The following is a 6,354-nucleotide window of genomic DNA, read 5'->3' on the forward strand; positions in this document are numbered from 1 at the left end:
GCCAAGTTACTTAACACCATGCTGTGCGACAGACTTTAATAGACAGGTAATAATGGGTGATAAAGCCAGCAAGTTAAAGACGTTACAAAATGGATTGCCACAAGGTTCCGTACTTGCTCCAGTGTTATTTAATTTGTATATATCGGACATGCCAGTAACGCAGTCCAAAAAAATTTCTTACTCTGATGACTTAGCTTTGGTAGTAAGTAATAAAAGCATGGAGAAGCTACGGAACAGATCCTAACCAACGATTTGGAGATTTTGGGTGATTTTTATAGCAAATGGAGACTAACACCAAACCCCAGCAAAACAGAAAGCACCTGCTTCCACCTAAATAATAAACTAGCTAACAGGGAGCTTACAATATCATTTAATGGTACTATTATTCGACATAATCCAACTCCAAAATACCTTGGGATCACACTGGATAGAACTTTGTCCTACAAGGCGCATCTAACCAACACCGCAGCAAAAGTACGGACAAGAAATAATATTATTCGAATGTTTTAGCTCAAAATAAATTGCTTCAGAAATATTTGTGTAAAAATGTACTGAAAGCATCTGATTTATTTATTTATCGTATGGCAAACACATGGTATAATAAAAGTAATATGTATAAATATAGAATATAAACAAATATGTAAAACACTTAAAATTATAAACAAAATATATACATTGACAGAGGTAAAAATAAAAACAATTATGTATATATAAAATATAAAAAAGGAACATAAAAAACAGAACGAAACATGTATTAATATAAAAAGTTTACAATGCTGTATCCAGGTCTTCGATCCATTGAATTGCAGAAAGTGGTAAGGTAAAAAAGTCGTTTTTATCCCCAGGGTAAGATCGGTTTTCGCACTCGGTCACAATGTGCGCCACAGTCTGACAAGCGCATCCGCAATCACATTGAGGAGTCGCTAGCTTTCCCCATTTATGCAGGAGATCGGCACATCGGCCGTGGCCTGTACGGATCCTGTTGGCTGTTTTCCATATTTGGCGTGATGCCTCAAAGCCCTTAGGTTTACAATTGACAGGAAGATTCAGATGGATCTTGGGTGGTGTGGACTCAAACCATATCTCGGTCCATTTGTGAATTACCCCAAAATGTCTACACTTTAGTCTAGACAGAGATGCAGCAGTCACATCCTCTTGTATAGGATGGAGTTCGTTGGCTGACAATTTATTATATTCCCGGAGTAATGCGTCTTGTCTTCTTAAGTGTGGTGGTGCAATACAGGACAGCGTTGGGAGCCAGTATGTTGGTGTAGACTTGATACAGCCAGAAATAGTGCACATAGTGTTATTAAGCTCTGTAACAGTTTATAATCATCTGCTGATGATGCTAACATGGTTAGCGAAACGCGCGTCCAGTGTAAAAGTAAAAGTGTTTTGGTGTATTGTGGTGATTTAGTGTTTTTATTTTGCTCTGTATCAAGTTTGTGCACATGTCTACTATTTAGCCAGATAGGTGCACCATATTCTGCAGCGCTGTAGACAAGACCTAGGGCCGATGTTCGGAGGGTTTCTGCTGTCGCACCCCATGTTGTGCCACATAGTTTTCGAATAATATTATTTCATGTCCGTACTTTTGCTGCGGTGTTGGTTATATGCGCATTGTAGGACAAAGTTCTATCCAGTGTGATCCCAAGGTATTTTGGAGTTGGATTATATCAAATAATAGCACCATTAAATGATATTGTAAGCTCCCTGTTAGCTAGTTTATTATTTAGGTGGAAGCAGGTGCTTTCTGTTTTGCTAGGGTTTGGTGTTAGTCTCCATTTGCTATAAAAATCACCCAAAATCTCCAAATCGTTGGTTAGGACCTGTTCCGTAGTTTCCATGCTTTTATTACTTACTACCAAAGCTAAGTCATCAGCGTAAGAAAATTTTTTGGACTGCATTACTGGCATGTCCGATATATACAAATTAAATAACACTGGAGCAAGTACGGAACCTTGTGGCAACCCATTTTGTAACGTCTTTAACTTGCTGGCTTTATCACCCATTATTACCTGTCTATTAAAGTCTGTCGCAGCATGGTGTTAAGTAACTTGGCTAATTTTGTATTTCGAACTATTCGCAGAAACTTATTCAGCAAACCGTGCCGCCACACTGTGTCATAGGCGGCAGTCAGGTCAACAAAGACTGCTGATGTTTTCAGTCCTCTTTGGTAACCTGCCTCAATATGTGTCGTAAGGCTCATTATCTGGTCCGTACAGCTACGATTTGGTCGAAATCCTGCTTGATATGCTGGCACACAGTTGTTTACTATTCCCACTATTCTTTTTAAAATTAGCCTTTGTAGGAGTTTATAGCAAGAGCTTAGAAGAGAAATGGGTCTGTAACTTTCTGGCCTGTCTTTAAGTTTGCCAGGCTTTAAGACAGAAATTATTATTTTTTTTATTTTTCTAGCATCTGATTGATAAACTGTCTTTATTCTTAATCTAAGGTTAAACTCACAAAAAATGTGGTTATGATAATGGCATTGAAATAATTTATTAATACGAATAGGCGTGAGATACATAATGTAATTTTAGACGTGATTAATTTGTCACTAATATTCAGAAATGCTATATAATAATTAGACACAAAATGTAATTAGTTTTATTTAAGATTTTATTAGTTTTTACTTTTTTATTATTATTATTAATACTTTATTTGACTGGTTAAGTTATTAAAATACCTATGTATATAAAATAGACCCGATGATGTTAAACTGTTAATGATTATTTATGCAATGTGATTTATTTAAAAAAAAAAATATTTTTAAGAAATAAAGATCAGTTTTCCAATGTTATAACAATGTTATTTTTGTATACACATTTCGTTTATATGTATATTCGTTAAAGTTGATATACATGATTTATCGTTGACGTGTTTAATTTTTAATTCTGCAAACAAAACAAAATTATGGCCATCTTCAATTATTAGTCGACCATACCAATAGGTATGGTAGGCTCTTAAGATCGGCAAAAAAAAAGTTTTTTTAATTCTCACTCAAAATGAGTTATTTGGGTCATAAATGACCTAAATACAAAATATTTTCATGGTGTCTGTCTGTCTGTCTGTCTGTCTGTCTGTCTGTCCGTCTGCCGTCTGTAACACGATAACTCAAAAACCGCTGAACCGATTTTAACCAAATTTGGCACAAAAATATTGTGGCATCCGAGAATCTGGCCATTAGTTTTTGGTGGGGGTGGGGGTTGATAAGGGGATATGGGAGGGGGTTAGAAATTTTAAAAAATCGTAACTCCAAAATTACAGTAGCTAGCGAAACGCGGTTTTCAAATTAAGATTAGGAATAATATTTGCAACAAAATTTGTAATACCATCAAAATCAGTCAAAGTCGCAGTTTTCGAGATATTAACATATTTGAGTATGGGCGGCTATACGGCGCCAATTTTTTTTAAGGTACCTTGGTCCAGCAAAAATTGGCTCTAAACTGAAATTTGACGTTCATCTCGACAGTAATGACAAAATATTGGATAAGCAAAATAAACATGTGAATGAAAGATATTTCGATATTAATTTAGATTGCATAACGAATGTTTTCGGCGATATCAGTTTTATGAACTGTAAAGAGTTTTAATAACCAAGGAAGCGAGAAGTACAAGCTCTGATGATGGAGTTGTTTTGGAGGACGATAAATATTTTAATACGGAACCTATTCCTGATATTACAATAAATGACTTGCAAATAAACGACAAGGAGAATAAGGTTCCTCTTGAAACACCCGTTAACGAAGTAAATTTAGGATCAATGTTTCGCTTTAGAAAGCAATCCACGATGAGCGCAAACAGAGTTACTTCATACGATCAGACTGATAATGTGACAGAGCACACTGAATCTCGAGAACCAAAAGTTACTGTTCAGCGAAGTAGCAGTTGTGCAACTGAAAAAACGAGAAACAGTCCAAAGAGATCTGGAAGTACTTTGATATCCATTAAAGAAAGCGATTTAGATTTGGAACAACGGTGCACGACATGTGCATTGGCATCATATGCCAACTTTCGACTTTTTCGCTTAAAACAAAATCGTATTTTAAATTTTAATCTAAGTACCATAGCCGTGTTTAAAACACTTATTTTTAATCAAGAAGCCTTGGAAAATAGATTTGATCGTCTAATATTTTCCGTCTCTTGTCCTTGCCGCTCATGCCCAAATCGTATTTTTAATTATATCTCAATTTTTTCAAATGGAACAAGAGTGGTTCATTAGCATTTTTGGACAAAGTGATCTTTTACGAATAATTTGGCACCGCACACACACTTGGTATTTCGAGTCAAATTGTCGTATTACGGTTATTAAACCGCATGTTACAATTTGAAATAAACCATATGCGAAAATGTCAGAAGTTGACATATTATGATATGTCATTCCATTCACAGTGTCATTTTCTATCGAATAAAGTAAAAAAAATCGAGGATACTATTTAAAAATCAAAAGTTGAAGTCATTTCCGGTGAAACAGGAAGTGATCGAAACTAATTGAATATGTCAATCAATCCTGATTTATGTCATGTACTAACATACCAAATCTCGTTTTTTTATCTGGAAAAATAAAAAAGTTATGAAGGTGAGCCACTGTCAAAGAACACTCGTAACATAAATGTACTAAAAAGATTTAATAGGTACTATTCTTGCTTCCTTTAATAAGAATTAATAGAAAATAATCACATTTTTTAAGATTGGAAGCTAAAAAATTCTTAAAAACAGTAAATATACTTATTACCAGTTACTTTCCCACTTTAGCCCAAATCACATCGACCTATACTTACTGTCTAGGTACTCTAGCCTAAGCCTTTTCCAAACACCGATAAACCGGTTTAAAACCGATGTTGAGCTGATACCGGTGGCCAAATATTAGCTATCTGGTAACTCTTTCAACACCGACACCGGTATTGATCTCGGCACCGGTGTTAATCCCAACACCGGTGCCGATGAACGCCGGTGTCGATGTAAACACAGGTGTAGGGATGAACACCGGTGTTGACACCAATACACTGACTAAAAATCGATTATTATCAACACCTAAAACCGGTGTTCAAATCTCAACACCGAACAGGTCTACTCTTACCTACTCAGTTTCTTGGAAGGTAATTTTTTTGAGCGGTACTTTATAGTCTTCTGATCACAAAATATACAGGTATAATATTGGTCTCGTCAGAACCGGGTGTCCCACTAAGAATAAATTAATAATATAAAAATGCTTTATGATCTATCTGTCATTCATTTAAAAACATATCCGTTATCGAAATTGGTCAAAGGGTAGCTGCTTGAGGAACCGGTCAAAAATATCCTTTTACCTTTTATATATGTGTATAGATTTAAATTTAAATCAATGTATTTATCATTTCCATGCCTCTATTTTTGTGATTCATATTATTAACTTTCTTAAATTTTAGGAAAAATTACATTCTAAAATAAATTTACACTAAAATTACCTGCTAGTTATAACGTAATAATAAAATAACTGTCTTAGCACTACTAATACCAACAATCTGCAAAGCAGCTGCTTTTCCATCAACTTACGCCAAGCTCCCTCTCTATCTCTTTTTCTCGGCTCAACGGCTCAGTGAACAACAATATTTGTGTAGTTTTTCGTCGGAAACAAAACAAACTCGGCTCGAACACCGATGTTTGCCGAGTTAAACTTTAACCATCTGTTTGTTTTCACAAAACACACTTAATATGATTGTTTGAGCTGCTGCTCATCTACATCAAATATATTAAATTTGCGGTTGTTTTTCTTGTCTATTTTCGCCACTTCAATACGTTCGACACCCACCACCAACATTTTAATCGAATGTCTACATGGCTGGTCGACACGAAATAAAAAACGCTTGTTTCAGGTGCAAACTTTTTGGGAAACAAATAAAATTATGTGTTAAAATAATAAATTGAAGAAAAATGTTTATTTTTTACTAATTAGTTAATTATTACTTTTAGTTAATTATAGTATGAAACCAACAATGCTTTGCATTTAAATTATTTGATGCAGTGGCGGACTGAGCCTGTCGGGGGCCCGGGGCGGCGAAACTAAATGTGGCCCCCGGTCTGTTTAGATAATGATATATTTCTAATGCACATTTTGTAAAAATTGAATGACGTATGTATAATGGTTGACAAAATGCAAGTATTTTACAGGGTGTCCCAGGCTGAGCCTGCGTTAGAAGTTTCTAGAGAACTTCAATATCTAGATACGGGATTTTGTGCATATCATTGTTTCACAATGAGATCTATCGATTAAAAATATTTTCAATATGTCGGCACTTTCGGAAGTACCGGAAGTTGACAGCAACTTTCTTATTTTAAATGGGTGACCCCATTTTTTATTACATACTTAAA

This window comes from Sitophilus oryzae, unplaced genomic scaffold (genome assembly GCF_002938485.1).
Source record: "Sitophilus oryzae breed Bouriz unplaced genomic scaffold, Soryzae_2.0 scaffold_1518_pilon_pilon, whole genome shotgun sequence".
Taxonomy (NCBI): domain Eukaryota; kingdom Metazoa; phylum Arthropoda; class Insecta; order Coleoptera; family Curculionidae; genus Sitophilus; species Sitophilus oryzae.